Genomic DNA, 17,626 nt, shown 5'->3' with positions numbered 1-17,626 from the left:
TATCTTTAACCTTTCCCCTCATGATTTATCTTTATTTTCTTTTATTTACCCTTATCTTACTAGTGTTTTTGTTTACAAAAATTCCATGAAATGGAAGTATGATTTAATAAATGTGGTCACATTGCTTTCCCAATTGTGTCATAATACTCTGCAATTCCACTAGTAATACATGTGACAGAATGCTCTTTTCCCACCGTATTTGCTCCAACTCAAGATATAATCACTCTGCATTCTTTTGCCTTGCTATTGAGTAGCAATGAATAATGTAATAGCTCACTATTAACTTTAATTGGCATTATCTTGACCACTATAAAACTTTAGCTTCTATTATATATTTGCTGATCATTTGGATTATTTTTCTCTGAATTGGCTTTTTATAGCTTTTGTCTATTTTTCCATTGAGTTATTAATCTTTCTGTTGTCAATTTTATCTTGCTGACTTCATATTTTTTAAAATACAAAGAGACCTGATAGTCATGAAAATACGTATTTGTAGATTGATTTCTTCCCCCAATCCTCTCTGTACTTCATAAAAATCATAGACATTAATATATTCCAAAGGGTAATCTTTCAAATGCATTAGAATGTTTTCATGATCCCTTATAAATCTGAATATACAATCCTGAGCTTAACCTGTTCTTTAATGAATAATCGATAGTGCAGGCTGATATTTTATTTAACAGTTTTAAAATACCACCACAAAATGCCGGCATCCAGAAGTCTTCTTTTGTCAAGAAACACAGAATCCCAGGCCTGCTAAACTACTTTGCCAATTGTTGAAGAGCTAATTCATTGAAGAGGAAAGTGATCTTCTAGTAAATAGAACACCAGGCCCCTGGTTCAAGTACACTGTGATTTGAGATTGATATGCAAGGCATTTGATGGGCTTAATTTGATCCCCAGTGATATGTAATCAACATCACAAAACTTCTCACACATCACCAGGATGAATTTGGATAATCTTCCATTCTGCATTCAGAAAAACCCCTAAGCAGAGCATATCTGTAAGACTGAATAATTATGTCTATCCTCTTTCAGAAAGCTCAAGGAAGTTTGCAAGCAATAATTAAGTCCTGGAACATTTTTAAGTCATGGGACGAATATTTTCTCTTTATGCACAAACTGCAGGATGAAAACAGTCAAATGATTAAACGAAAGAGCTAGTCGAAGACAGATCCCTGAAGGCTGATGTCAGAATAATACTCTAGCCACTAGACCTCGCTTCTCTCCTTGTTATTTAAGAGGCAGGTATCTTTAGGTCTTGGTTTAGCAAATGCAAGCAGCATAAACGTGCCTACTCTGGAGCCAGTGAGCAGATAAACAAGATAATTTCACTTTGCTAAGAGGCCAGACTTTACTGTTCATAAGCCTAAGTTGTATCACACAAAGAAAGATTAAAAAATAAAATTTTTTTGGAGGACCTATGGTGCTTTCTTTTGAACAGCTGACAAAATTTGTCTAATTTTAAATAATATTAATTGGGTTTAGAATAATCTGACTAAAGTATTAAAATCATTTTACTTTCATTTTCTTTTTCAAGGTACTTAAAAAGGGCTATCCTACCTAGGCTGGCAAAATTCAAATAAATTCTATTTTAAAATACATATGGCTAATAGAAGAATAATTTTCTTTAATTTTGATTCATTTGTAATAAAATTATCTTCTGAATATTTAATATATTATTCAGTATGGTAAAAATAAATATCAATTATGTATATGTCTGTGTTTGAATTGCAAATTTTATATAATGTATGCACCTTGAATGAATGTTTATTTAGCTTTTGTCTTTTTAGAATTTTCCTTTTTCTTTAGTATACACTTTAGGGACATATGCATGAAGTCATTTTATTAAATCTGTTAAAGGTTTTCAAAATGATATTCACTGGGTAGAGGAAGACAGTTTATTTTTAGATGCACATTGCATTCTTGATATAATAATATTTAACATACTGATAACCATTTTCACAACTAAAACTTAGATTGGATTGTATGACTTGCAAACCATTTTCCATATATGCCATTTCATCACAACAATCTCATGAGTTGCATTTTAATATTATTCCCTTTTCATTGAAAGAGAAGTGACAATTCAGACAAATTAAGAAATCTTTTTCAAGGTCACACAGTTTAGTGACATAGCAGGGGCTGGAAAGCAGGTCTGCTGACCCCAAATCTTATTTCCTCCTACCATCTTGTTAGTTGTTATGAACTTATCTCCAAATAGAATTTTTGTTAAGGCTAAAAGGATCTTTAACTTAATCATAAGACTGTGCTGACTGGTTTCACTTTAAATTTATCTCCATAATCTTATAGATTCTCAGCACAGCCTGGCAACCCTCCTACTTCTCATTTGTAAATTTGCTCTTCTACTCTCAGACAATTTCATATTTTCCCTTTGTCTTCTTTCCTCAAACTTTCACCCCCTACATCTTCCTTTTCCCCTTCAAACTTGGCTCATATTTCCCTGAAAAAAATCCTATGAGCACCTCCCAACCTCCCACAAAATCCACCAGGCTACCTCAGTTGTTCTCTCACTCTCAGTCTCTACTTCTGTTCCAGAAGAAGACAACCCTCCACTCCTATCAAAGAATAATCCCATGACTTCACATCCTATTTCGCTATACATGCCTTCTCACCAACCCAGGTAAAGCTTATGAAGTGTTGCTTATACCCACCATCTTCATATTATAATGATCCACTCATCTTTCATTCCTGAGAAACCTGTATGCAGGTTAAGAAGCAACAGTTAGAACTGGACATGGAACAGACTGGTTCAAAACTAGGAAAGAAGTACGTCAAGGCTGTGTATTGTCACCCTGCTTATTTAACTTCTATGTAGAGTACATCATGTGAAATTCTTGGCTGGATGGATCACAAGCTGGAATCAAGATTGCTGGGGAAAATATCAACAACCTCAGATATACAGAAGATACCACTTTAATGGCTGAAAGCAAAGAGGAACTAAAGAGCCTCTGGATGAGCATAAAAGAGGAGAGTGAAAAGACTGGCTTAAAATTCACCAGCAAACTAAGATCATAGCATCCAGTCCCATGACTTCATGGAAAATAGGAAAAAGTTGAAACAGTGACTTATTTTATTTTCTTGGGCCTCAAAATTACTGCAGGTGGTGGCTGCAGTCATGAAATTAAAAGACAATTGGTCCTTGGAAGGAGAGCTATGAAAAACCTAGACAGCATATTAAAAGGGCAGAGACATCACTTTGCCAAAAAAGATCCATACAGTCAGAACTATAGTTTCTCCAGTAGTCATGTATGGATGTGAGAGTTGGACTGTGAAGAAAGCTGAGCACCGAAGAATTGATGCTTTTGAACTGTATTGTTGGAGAAGACTCTTGAGAGCCCCATGGACTGCAAGGAGATCAAACCAGTCACTCCTAATATTCCATGAATATTCATTGGAAGGACTGATGTTGAAGCTGAAACTCCAATACTTTGGCCAACTGATGTGAATACCCTGGTGGAAAAGAACAGGGTCTTTAAAAAGACCCATATGCTGAGAAAGATTGAAGGGAGGAGAAGAAGGGGATGACAGAGGATGAGATGGTTGGATGGCATCACCAACTCAATGGAGATGAGTTTGAGTGAACTCTGGGAGTTGGTGAGGGACAGGGAGGCCTGGTGTGCTGAGTCCATGGATTGCAAAGAGTCAGACAAGGCTGAGCAACTGAACTGAACTGAACTGAACTGAACTGAACTGAACTGATAGTCAAAGCTACGGTTTTCCCAGTATTCATGTACAGATGTGAGATTTGGACCATGAAGATGGCTGCAACGGATTCTTTCAAATTTTGGTGCTGGAGAAGACTTCAGAGTCAGTTGGACCACAAGAAGACCAAACCAGTCAATCCCAAGGGGAATTAACCCTGAATATTCATTGGAAGGACTGATGCTGAAGTTGAAACTGCAATACTTTGGCCACCTGATGCGAAGAGCTTACTCGTTGGAAAAGACTCCAATGCTGGGAAAGATTGAGGGCAGAAGGTGAAGGTGGCAACAGAAGATGAGATGGTTGGATGGCATCATAGACTCAATGGACATGAGTTTGAACAAACTCCAAGAGATAGTGAAAAAAACAGGAAAGCCTGGCATGCTGCATCCATGGGATTGAAAAGAGTCAGATAGGGCTTAATGGCTAAACAATAGCAACAACTCATCTCTCAGGCTCCCAGTCATTCTACTTTACATAAAAATTACTTCTAAAGTCACATCAGTTGAGTTCAGTTCAATTCACTTCAGTCACTCAGACATGTCCGACTCTTTGTGACCCCATGAATTGCAGCCTGCCAGGCCTCCTTGCCCATCACCAACTCGCGGAGTTCATCCAGACTCATGTCCATCGAGTCAGTGATGCCATCCAGCCATCTCATCCTCTGTTGTCCCCTTCTCCACCTGCCCCCAATCCCTCCCAGCATCAGAGTCTTTTCCAATGAGTCAACTCTTCGCATGAGGTAGCCAAAGTATTGAAGTTTCAGCTTCAGCATCAGTCCTTCCAATGAACACCCAGGACTGATCTCCTTTAGGATGGACTGGTTGGACCTCCTTGTAGTCCAACAGACTCTCAAGAGTCTTCTCCAACACCACAGTTCAAAAGCATCAATTCTTTGGCACTCAACTTTCTTTACAGTCCAAGTCTCACATCCATACGTGACCACTGGAAAAACCATAGCCTTGACTAGATGGACCTTTCTTGGCAAAGTAGTGTCTCTGCTTTTGAATATGCTATCTAGGTTGGTCATAACTTTTCTTCCAAGGAGTAAGCGTCTTTTAATTTCATGGTTGCAATCACCATCTGCAGTTATTTTGGACCCCCCCCCAAAAGAAAGTCTGACACTGTTTCCACTGTTTCCCCATATATTTCCCATGAAGTGATGAGACCAGATGCCATGATCTTCGTTTTCTGAATGTTGAGCTTTAAGCCAACTTTTTCACTCTTCCCTTTCTCTTTCATCCATTCTCCTTATTACCAATCCAATGGTCACAATTCAGCCTTCATCTCCCTCAAATGTCCTTCATGAAGTGAAGTGCTAACTCTAGGTCTAACTCCTCCATCTCCATCCTACATTTCTGGCCATTCCTTTTCAGTTTTACTTGCTAGTTCCTCCTCCACTGTCAATCTCTAATCTTTGGAACTTTCCACTTCTCTATTTCCTTGTCCTAAGTAATCTCATTTTCCTCTCTATACTGACTTTGATTATCATCTATACAGTGAAAATTCAAACTGTTTGTGACTCTGCCCTTATCCCTGCTATCTAAATTCATTCACAAATATGTTCACTTGACATCTACCAGCATTCCACAGCTTAAAAGTCTGAAACAAAATTCTCTACTTTGCTTCTGCAAACTCATCTCACTGTCATATTCTCTACCTCAATAACCCAGTTATTCACATCAAAAACCTAACAGGCATTCTGGAGTCTTTTTCTTCCCTCAGATCTCCAATCTAGTCAGTCAACAAGTCCTGTAAACTCTGCCACTGAAACATATCCCCAAACTGATTTTCTCCATCTCCACTGCTGTGGAGCAGAACTGCGGTCATAGCAGAAATTCTCACTGTTCTTACCTGAACAACTAACTGTGGGACAGCTAGTTTTTGTCTTCATTGTTGTCTACTCATATTTTTTTCAACTAGTGTAAATGATACTTTAACAAGATAAATATGACCAAGTCACCTCAAACTGAAAACTTATTTTTTCTCATTGCACTAAAAATGAAATCCAAATGTCTTACCATAAGTAATAAAATATTCTATAGTATTCAATTCAGTTCAGTCACTCAGTCATGTCCAACTCTTTGCAACCCCATGGACTGCAGTACGCCAGGCCTCCCTACCCATCACCAACTCCCAGAGTTTACTCAAACTCATGTCCATTGAGTGGTGATACCATCCAACCATCTCTCCCTCTGTCATCCCCTTCTTCTCCTGATCTTTCCCAGCATCAGGGCCTTTTCAAATGAGTCTGTTCTTCACATCAGTGGCCAAAGTGTTGGAGTTTCAGTTTCAACATCAGTCCTTCCAATGAATACTCAGCATGGACTGGTTGGATCTTCTTACTGTCCAAGGGACTCTCAAGTCTTCTTCAACACCACAGTTCAAAAGCATCTATAATTACCACAAAGTTCTAGAACTTCATTTCTAACCATTTGGAGAGATGGTATTGCTTGTTATTCTCCAACCTCATCAATCTTCTTTCAAACACTCAAACATACCATACTGATTTCTACCTCAGGATCTTTTCACCTGCTTTTTCCTCTCCTCAGAATTCTGTTTCACTGCTAGTGACACCTCTTCATGATTTCAGATCTCAGTTAATATGGAAATTTCTCAAAGAGGATTTATAAGCTCCCTTTATCAAATACTGTCATTTCTTAGCACTGAAATTATTTTATCATTTTTTACAGTTTTAAGCTTTCCTGATAACTTCTGTATTTCCCAGACTAACACATTATCTGCAACAACAGAAATACTGTCTTTCTAATCCATATTATCATCTCTGGTGTCTAAAATGCTCTGAAACATGCGAAGTGTACAGTAAATGTTTTGTAATGAATAACTTAAAGTTCATGAGTATTTGCTCACATTTGAAAGAGAAAATTCTAGAAACAATGCAGTCTGAATCACGTGTTCAGTAATTTATAGTCTTCCTTTAAACTCTTTAGGAGGCGGGAAGAAGCACAAGCTCAAATCAAGATTTCCGGGAGAAATATCAATAACCTCAGATATGCAGATGACACCACCCTCATGGCAGAAAGTGAAGAGGAACTAAAAAGCCTGTTGATGAAAGTGAAAGAGGAGAGTGAAAAAGTTGGCTTAAAGCTCAACATTCAAAAACGAAGATCATGGCATCTGGTCCCATCACTTCATGGGAAATAGATGGGAAAACAGGGGAAACAGTGTCAGATTTTATTTTGGGGGGCTCCAAAATCACTGCAGATGGTGACTGCAGCCATGAAATTAAAAGACGCTTACTCCTTGGAAGAAAAGTTATGACCAACCTATATTGCATATTCAAAAGCAGAGTCATTACTTTGCCAACAAATGTCCATCTGGTCAAGGCTATGGTTTTTCCTATGGTAATGTATGGATGTGAGAGTTGGACTGTGAAGAAAGCTGAGTGCAGAAGAATTGATGCTTTTGAACTGTGATGTTGGAGAAGACTCTTGAGAGTCCCTTGGACTGCAAGGAGATCCAACCAGTCCATTCTGAAGGAGATCAGCCCTGGGATTTCTTTGGAAGGAATGATGCTGAGGCTGAAACTCCAGTACTTTGGCCACTTCATGCAAAGAGTTGACTCATTGGAAAAGACTCTGATGCTGGGAGGGATTGGGGGCAGAAGGAGAAGAGGACGACCCAGGATGAGATGGCTGGTTGGCATCACCAACTCAATGGACGTGAGTCTGAGTGAACTCTGGGAGTTGGTGATGGACAGGGAGGCCTGGGGTGCTGCAATTCATGGGGTCGCAAAGAGTCGGACACGACTGAGAGACGGAACTGAACTGAACTGAAGTCTTTTGTAAAAAAAAAACAAAAAAACCACACACACAAAAAAAACTAATCTATCCTACCTAGCAGTACCTTTGCCCAAGCTTCTATTGCATAATTCCTACACTACTTCAATAGCCTTATTATCTTCTCCCTACTTCTACTTTTTTCTCTTTACAATAAATTCCACATATTAACTTTTAAAATATAAGCCTGTATACCATTCAAGATCTTCAGTGTCTCTCCAATGTACAAAATAATGTCTTATCTCTCCATGGTCTAGTTCCTAAACTTCCAAGTTCAGATGGTATAGAATCTGCTGCGCTACAGGAGAACCAGTTTCGATCCCTGGGTCAGAAAGTTCCCCTGGAGAAAGGAAAGGCTACCCACTCCAGTGTTTTGCCTGGAAAATTCCATGGACAGAGAATACTGGAGCACTACAGTCCATGGAGTCATAAAGGGTTGGACATGCCTGAGTGACTAACACATACACTTTCATGCTCATACTGTGTTAATTTCTAAAATTATGCTTCTTTCATGCTCTTATCCAAATCTTAATGACCTTTAAAATCATTCTATTTTACCCTTGATCAGTTCAGTTCAGTTCAGTCGCTCAGTCGTGTCCGACTCTTTGCGACCCCATGAATCGCAGCACCCCAGGCCGCCCTGTCCATCACCAACTCCCAGAGTTCACTCAGACTCATGTCCATCGAGTTGGTGATGCCATCCAGCCATCTCATCCTCTGTCGTCCCCTTCTCCTTCTGGCCCCAATCCCTCCCAGCATCAGAGTCTTTCCCAATGAGTCAACTCTTCGCATGAGGTGGCCAAAGTGCTGGAGCTTCAGCTTTAGCATCATTCCTTCCAAAGAAATCCCAGGGTTGATCTCCTTCAGAATGGACTGGTTGGATCTCCTTGCAGTCCAAGGGACTCTCAAGAGTCTTCTCCAACACCACAGTTCAAAAGCATCAATTCTTCGGTGCCCAGCTTTCTTCACAGTCCAATTCTCACATCCATACATGACTACTGGAAAAACCATAGCCTTGACTAGACGGACCTTAGTCGGCAAAGTAATGACTCTGCTTTTGAATATACTATCTAGGTTGGTCATAGACCTCCTGTTTGTTCCAGCTACCACTGATCTTCCATTGCCTTTAAAGGAATCAGTATCTGTATGATATTGTAGCAATATCTGTTCACCCTTGATATTAACTTAATGCTACTTTGACTTATTACTCAAGTATTTATGCCACACATTTTTACACTCACTAGTTATATACTAATCATCAACTGTTGACGGATATATTTTGGATGTTCAGTTCAGCTCAGTTCAGTTGCTCAGTCGTGTCCGACTCTTTGCGACCCCATGAATCACAGCACGCCAGGCCTCCTTGTCCATCACCAACTCCCGGAGTTCACTCAGACTCATGTCCATCGAGTTGGTGATGCCGTCCAGTCATCTCATGTCTGTTGTCCCCTTCTCCTCCTGCCTCCAATCCCTCCCAGCATCAGAGTCTTTTCCAATGAGTCAACTCTTCACATGAGGTGGCCAAAGTACTGGAGTTTCAGCTTCAGCATCATTCCTTCCAAAGAAATCCCAGGGCTGATCTCCTTCAGAATGGACTGGTTGGATCTCCTTGCAGTCCAAGGGACTCTCAAGAGTCTTCTCCAACACCACAGTTCAAAAGCATCAATTCTTCGGCGCTCAACCTTCTTCACAGTCCAACTCTCACATCCATACATGACCACTGCAAAAACCATAGCCTTGACTAGACGGACCTTAGTCGGCAAAGTAATGTCTCTGATTTTGAATATACTATCTAGGTTGGTCATAACTTTTCTTCCAAGGAGTAAGCGTCTTTTAATTTCATGGCTGCAGTCACCATCTACAGTGATTTTGGAGCCCAAATATATAAAGTCTGATACTGTTTCCACTGTTGCCCCATCTATTTCCCATGAAGTGATGGGACCCAATGCCATGATCTTCGTTTTCTGAATATTGAGCTTTAAGCCAACTTTTTCACTCTCCTCTTTCACTTTCATCAACAGGCTTTTTAGTTCCTCTTCACTTTCTGCCATAAGGGTGGTGTCATCTGCATATCTGAGGTGATTGATATTTCCCCTGGCAATCTTGATTCCAGCTTGTGTTTCATCCAGTCCAGCGTTTCTCATGATGTACTCTGCATATAAGCTAAATAAGCAGGGTGACACTATACAGCCTTGACATACTCCTTTTCCTCTTTGGAACCAGTCTGTTGTTCCATGTCCAGTTCTAACTGTTGCTTCCTGACCTACATACAGATTTCTCAAGAGACAGGTCAGGTGGTCTGGTATTCCCATCTCTTTCAGAATTGTCCACAGTTTATTGTGTTCCACACAGTCAAAGGCTTTGGCATAGTCAATAAAGCAGAAATAGATGTTTTTCTGGAACTCTTGCTTTTTTGGTGATCCAGCAGATGTTGGCTATTTGATCTCTGGTTCCTCTGCCTTTTCTAAAACCAGCTTGAACATCAGGAAGTTCACGGTTCACATATTGCTGAAGCCTTGCTTGGAGAATTTTGAGCATTACTTTACTAGTGTGTAAGATGAGTACAGTTGTGCAGTAGTTTGAGCATTCAGCTATATAAATACTAAAGTCTCAAAGAAGTCATCACAATCTACTAGAAGGGAATAATGCATGTGCTTTGTTCTTTTAATCTTTTCTAATACATGCATTAATGCTATATATTTTCCCTCTAAGCACTGCTTTCACTGCCCACAAAATTTTGACAAATTATGTTTTCATTTAACACAAAGTTTTAAAACTTTCTCCTAAGATTTCCTCTTTGATACTTGTATTATTTGGAAATGTGTTGCTTAATCTCCATATATTTCGAGATTTTCTCATTATCATTTTGTTCTTATTGAATTCCACTGTGGCCTGAATGTAGAAATTTTACAATTTTTATTCTTTTAAATTGGATACAGTGTGTTTTGTGACCTAAAATGTAATCTATCCTGGTGAATGTTCCATGTGAACTGAAAAAAACTGTGTTCTGTGGTTGTTGGATAAAGTAGTCTATAGATGTCCAGTGTCTAAGTGATTGATATTTTTGTTGAATTCAACTATGTCCTAACTGATATTCTGCCTGATGGATGTGTCCATTTCTGATACAGGGGATTTGAAGTCTTTAACTATAATAATGGATCTATCTGTTTCTCTGAATTTCTATCAGTTTTTGCTTCATGTTGTTTGGCACTCTGTTGATATGTGCATACACATTAATAATTGTTTTGTCTTTTTGGAAAATTGCCCACTTTATCATTATGTAATGCTCCGTATCCCTGATAATTCCCTTATTTGAAATCTACTGTCTGAAGTTAATATAGCAATACATGTTTTCTTTTTATTTGTTTTAGCATAGTACAGGCTCCCTCTCTATTTGAAAGCATAGCATTCCTACCTACTAGAAACCTTTCCTAACCCAAATGACATATAGTGAAGAGTATCTGCTTTCCCAAAGTTCACATTATACCATTTCACTTTTACAGCACCACTACCAAAAAAAAAAAAAATGCCCTACATTAGTACCCATTTCTTGTTGCTGCTGCTGCTGCTAAGTCGCTTCAGTCGTGTCCAATTCTGTGCGACTCCATAGGCAGCAGCCTACCAGGCTCCCCCGTCCCTGGGATTCTCCAGGCAAGAACACTGGAGTGGGTTGCCATTTCCTTCTCCAATGCATGAAAGTGAAAAGTGAAAGTGAGGTCGCTCACTCGTGTCTGACTTCACGACCCCAAGGACTGCAGCCTACCAGGCTCTTCCGTCCATGGGATTTTCCAGGCATGAGTACCGGAGTGGGGTGCCATTGCCTTCTCCCCCATTTCTTGTTAACTGAAAGAAATCCAAAGAAGATATTCACTTTTACAAAAAAGTCATCACTATACTAATGTACGTCCTTTGTAAAAGCAAAGTGATATAAGCAACCTTTTGGAAATCAGGGGATACCTGTATGCTTTTCCATGCATTTGCTTTTACTGTATATCTATATTTATATCTAAAGTGGTTTTTTTTTTTGTACACAAAGTATAGCTGGATCTTGTTTTTTTAATCCACTCTGACAACCTTTGTCTTTTAATTGATGCATTTAGAACACTGTCCTTCAAAGTGATTATTGAGGAGTGACATCAGCATCATGGTGACATATGTCATTCCTTTTTTCTCTCCCCTTTAACTTACAACTAATTGTACATTTATAACAGAACAAAAATGCCTCTCACCAGGACAACCAGCAACCAAACTCAAGGGCAGGGAATATTGTGACCTAACTGATAAAGAACTAAAAATGTCTATTACAAAAGAAAAAAAAATCAAAAAGCTACAAGAAAACTCAGAAAGGCAATTCAATAAATTCAGGAATAAACTTAATGAACAGAAAAAATTCTTCACCAAGAGATTGAAATGACAAAACTGAACCAAAAAGACATTCAATAGCTGAGAAAATACTGAGCATATCACCTTGGAAAATCATGAATTCACAAGGTCAGACAGAAACAGAGGGAAAAAGAAAAAATGGAGGTACAAAGCCACCAGAAGGCAAATAAGATGGCAGAAGTAAGTCCTGACATATCAATAATCACTCTAGATGCAAATTGGGTGAGTTCACTAGTAAAATGGCACAGAGTGTCTGGATAGATTTTTAAAAGGAAAACACTCAACTATATGCTGCCTACAGGAAACTCATTTCAGTTCTAAGGACACACATAGCATCAAAGTGAAAGAATGGAAGGTAATATTCCATGCAAGTGGAAACAAAAGAAAGTGGAGCTAGACATACTTATATCAGACAAAACAAACTTCAAGCCAAAAATGGCAACAAGAGACAAAGAAGGTTATTAGATAATGATAAAGTGGCCAATACATCAAGAAGATATGCATGCATGTATGCAGAGTTGCTTCAGTCATGTCCAAGTCTTTGCAACACCACAGACTGAAGTCCACAGGCTCCTCTGCCCATGGGATTCTCCAGGCTAGAATACTAGAGTGGGTTGCCATTTCCTACTCCACAAGAAGACATAACAATTTGTAAATATATATGGACCCAATATCAGAGCATTGAAATATAGGGAAATACTAAGACTAAACAGAAAAATAGACACAATATGATAGTAGTAGAGGAATTCAATACCCTACTCTCAGCAATAGACAGATTATCTATAAAGAAAATCAACAAGGAAACGCTGAATCTAAGATATACTTCAGACCAAATGGATTTCATAGCAATATATAGAACATGCTACCCAACAACAGCAGAATACATTTTTCTCAAGTGTCATGGAACATTGTCAAGAACAATAATAGGAAATAAAAGAATTCTTAACAAATTTAAGAAGATTAAAATCATACCAACTGTCTTTCCTGACCACAATGGTATGGAACTACACATCAACAACAATAGGAAAGCTACAAAATCTATGAATATATGGAAATTACAGAGCACTCTTTGGAAGAACCAATGGATCAAAGAAGAAGTCAAAGGAAAAATAAAATTTTATCTTGAAATAAATGAAAAGGGAACTATAACATATGAAAGCTCATGGGATACAGCAAAAACAGTTCTGAGGAGAAAGTTTAGACTGATAAGTGCATATATTAAGAAATTTAAAATATCTCAAATAAACAACCTAACCTCAACAAAAGAACAAATTAAACTCAAATTTACTAAAAGAAGGAAATTATTATAAAGATTACAGCAGAAATAAATGAAATAGAGACCTGAAATGTAATAGAAAGGATTCATGAAACTAAGTTTCATCAGTAGTTTCATCAAACTATCTTCCAAAGGATAAACAAAATCAACTCTTTAGGCAGAGTGCCCAAGAAAAAAAGAGACAAGTCTCAAATACATAAAATTAGAAATGAAAGAGGAGTGATATAATTGATACTACAGAATATGTGGCATCATTAGAGGGCACAATGAACAACTGTATGCCAACAAATTAGATGACCTAGAAAAAACTTCCTCAAAATAAACTGAAACAGAAAGAAATAGAAAATCTGAACAAACAATGGGTAAAAACACTGAATCAGTAATGAAAAACCTCCCAACACAGACAGATTCACTGGTGAATTCTACCAAACATTTAAAGAATTGGCAACAGTCCTCAAACTCTTCCAAAAAATAAAGGAGAAAGGACCACTTGAAAGCTCATTCCATTAGGATAGCATTACAGCATTACAGAAAAGAGCATCACAAGAAAAGTATAGAACACCATCCTTAATGAATAAAACCACAAAAATTCTCAACAAAATATTATCAAAACAAATTTAAGAATACATGAAAACTATTATTCATCATGACAAGTCAAATTTGTCTCTCAAATGCAGGAAGAGTTCAACATATGCAAATCAGTATGTTGTAACACATCATGTAAATAAAATGAAAAATAAAATCACATGATTATTTCAATAGATGCAGAAAAAGCATTGCACAAAATATAACAATCTTTCATGATAAAAACCCTGGGTAGATTGGGTATAAAAGGAACAATGAAATTACATTCCTGTCTTACATCACTCACAAAAATTAATTCAGAATGAATGAAAGATTTAAGCACAAGACCTGAAACCATAAAACTCCTAGGAAAAAAATTTATGTAAGAAAGAAGTTTATCAATATTGGCAGTGATGTTTTGTATATGACACCAAAAGTGTAAACAACAAATCAACAAATGAGACTGCATCAAACTTAAAGGTGTCTGTAGAGCAAAGGGAATCATCAATAAAACAAAAAGCCAAACCACAGTAAGAGAGAACACTTTAGAAAATCATCTATCAAACAAGGAAATAATATCCAAAGTATATAAAGAACACAGCTCAATAACAAAAAACAAACTATTCAATTTTTAAATGGGCAAAATAAACAGATGCATTTTTTCCAAATAAGATATCCAGATGGTCAATAGATATTTAAGCATATGCTTATTATCAGTAATCATCAGTTCAGCTCAGTTCAGTCGCTCAGTTGTGTCCGACTCTTCGCGACCCCATGAATCGCAGCACACCAGGCCTCCCAGTCCATCACCAACTCCCAGAGTTCACTCAGACTCACGTCCATCAAGTCAGTGATGCCATTCCGCCATCTCATCCTCTGCCATCCCCTCCTCCTCCTGCCCCCAACCCCTCCCAGCATCAGAGTCTTTCCCAATGAGTCAACTCTTCGCATGAGGTGGTCAAAGTACTGGAGTTTCAGCTTCAGCATCATTCCTTCCAAAGAACACCCAGGACTGATCTCTTTTAGAATGGACTGGTTGCATCTCCTTGCAGTCCAAGGAACTCTCAAGAGTCTTCTCCAACACCACAGTTCAAAAGCATGAATTCTTCAGCGCTCAGCCTTCCTCACAGTCCAACTATCACATCCATACATGACGACTGCAAAAACCATAGCCTTGACTAGATGGACCTTAGTCGGCAAAGTAATGTCTCTGCTTTTGAATATACTATCTAGGTTGGTCATAACTTTTCTTCCAAGGAGTAAGCGTCTTTTAATTTCATGGCTGCAATCACCATCTGCAGTGATTTTGGAGCCCAAATAAATAAAGTCTGACACTTTTTCCACTGTTTCCCCATCTATATCCCATGAAGTGATGGGACTGGATGCCATGATCTTCGTTTTCTGAATGTTGAGCTTTAAGCCAACTTTTTTGCTTTCCTCTTTCACTTTCATCAAGAGGCTTTTTAGTTCCTCTTCACTTTCTGCCATAAGGGTGGTGTCATCTGCATATCTGAGGTGATTGATATTTCTCCTGGCAATCTTGATTCCAGCTTGTGCTTCTTCCAGTCCAGCGTTTCTCATGGTGTACTCTGCAGATAAGTTAAATAAGCAGGGTCACAATAGACAGCCTTGACGTACTCCTTTTCCTCTTTGGAACCAGTCTGTTGTTCCATGTCCAGTTCTAACTGTTGCTTCCTGACCTGCATACAGATTTCTCAAGAGACAGGTCAGGTGGTCTGGTAGTCCCATCTCTTTCAGAATTGTCCACAGTTTATTGTGATCCACGCAGTCAAAGGTTTTGGCATAGTCAATAAAGCAGAAATAGATGTTTTCCTGGAACTCTCTTGCTTTTTTGGTGATCCAGTGGATGTTGGCAATTTGATCTCTGGTTCCTCTGCCTTTTCTAAAACCAGCTTGAACATCTGAAAGTTCACGGTTCACATATTGCTGAAGCCTGGCTTGGAGAATTTTGAGCACTACTTTACTAGCGTGTGAGATGAGTGCAATTGTGCCATAGTTTGAGCGTTCTTGGGCATTGCCTTTCTTTGGGATTGTAATGAAAACTGACCTTTTCCAGTCCTTTGGCCACTGGTGAGTTTTCCAAATTTGCTGGCATATTGAGTGCAGCACTATCACAGCATCATCTTCCAGGATTTGAAATAGCTCAACTGAAATTTCATCACCTCCAGTAGCTTTGTTCGTAGTGATGCTTTCTAAGGCCCACTTGACTTCACATTCCAGGATGTCTGGCTCTAGATGAGTGATCACACCATCGGGATTATCTGGGTTGTGAAGATCTTTTCTGTACAGTTCTTCTGTGTATTCTTGCCACCTCTTTTTAATATCTTCTGCTTCTGTTAGGTTCATACCATTTCTGTCCTTTATCGAGCCCATCTTTGCATGAAATGTTCCCTTGGTATCTCTAATTTTCTTGAAGAGATCTCTAGTCTTTCCCATTCTGTTCTTGTCCTCTATTTCTTTGCATTGATCGCTGAAGAAGGCTTTCTTATCTCTTCTTGCTATTCAAAATTACAATGTTCTTGTCACCTCACACTTGCTAGAATGGCTGTCATCACATAAATAGGAGATAACCACCAGTTGACAAAGGTGTCAAGAAAAGGGAACCCTTGTACACCGTTGATGAAAATATAAGTTGGTTCAATTACTATCAAAAACCCATATGGAGATGGCTCAAAAAAATCAAAATTATATCTGCTGTATGACCCAGCAATTCCACTTCTGGGTATATACTTCAAGGAAATGAAAACAGACTCTCAAAGAGATAGTCTTCATTATTCACTTTCATGTTTATTACAGCATTATTTATAATGACCAAGATATGGAAAACAACCTAAGTGCCTACCAATGGAGGAATAAATGAAGTTATACTCAGTGTTCTTCCTTTCTTTATGCAGATCCAAAGTTACTAACCTATATTATTCTTCTCTCTAAAGAACTTCTTTGAACATTTCTTGCAAGGCAACCCTATCAGCAACAAATTCCCTCAATTTTTGTTTGTCTAGGAAAGTCTTTATTTCATCTTCATTTTAAAGGGGAGGGAGGAGGGGGGGAGGTTCAGGATGAGGAACATGTGTATACCTGTGGCAGATTCATGTTGATGTATGGCAAAACCAATACAATATTGTAAAGTAATTAACCTCTAATTAAAATAAATAAATTTACATTTAAAAAAATAATAAATAAAGGGATGATTTCATAATTTACAAAATTCTAGGTCAGTGGTTATTTTCTCCCAGCACTTTAAATACTCTATTCCTTTCTTTTCTTGCTTGAATTGTTTCAGAGGATTAGTCAGATGCAGTTTCTGTTATGGTTCTTCACTAGATAAGGTTTCAGTGGTTTTTGCTGAGATATCCTCAAGCACAGACATTCTTTCCTCAGTCATGTCTTGTCTACCAATTACCATCAAAGTTATTCTACACTTCTGCTACAGTGTTCCTGATCTTTAGTATTTCTTTTTGGTTTTTACTTAGAATTGCCATCTCTCTGTTACAGTGTTCATCTGTTCTTGCATGTTGTGTACTTTATCCATTAGATCCCTTAGCATAGTAATCACAGTTGTTTAAAATTCTTCATCTGATCATTCCAACATCCCTGCTAAGTCGGGTTCTAAGGCTTGCTCTGTCTCTTCAAATTGTGGTTTTTGTCTTTTAGTCTCCAGGTAATTTTTTCTTGATAGCAAGATCTGGTGTACTGGGTAAAAGGAACTATCATAAATATGCTTTTCATGATATGATGTTGAAGTATGGGAGGTAAGGTATTCTAGAGCCCAATAATTAGGTATTGGTCTTTTAGTAAGCTTATTCCCATGAACTGTGAATTTCACAGGTATTCTTATCATTCTCCTCCCCCACTT

Source organism: Capra hircus, chromosome 15 (genome assembly GCF_001704415.2).
Source record: "Capra hircus breed San Clemente chromosome 15, ASM170441v1, whole genome shotgun sequence".
Lineage (NCBI taxonomy): Eukaryota > Metazoa > Chordata > Mammalia > Artiodactyla > Bovidae > Capra > Capra hircus.
Note: the sequence above shows the minus strand (reverse complement) of the source record.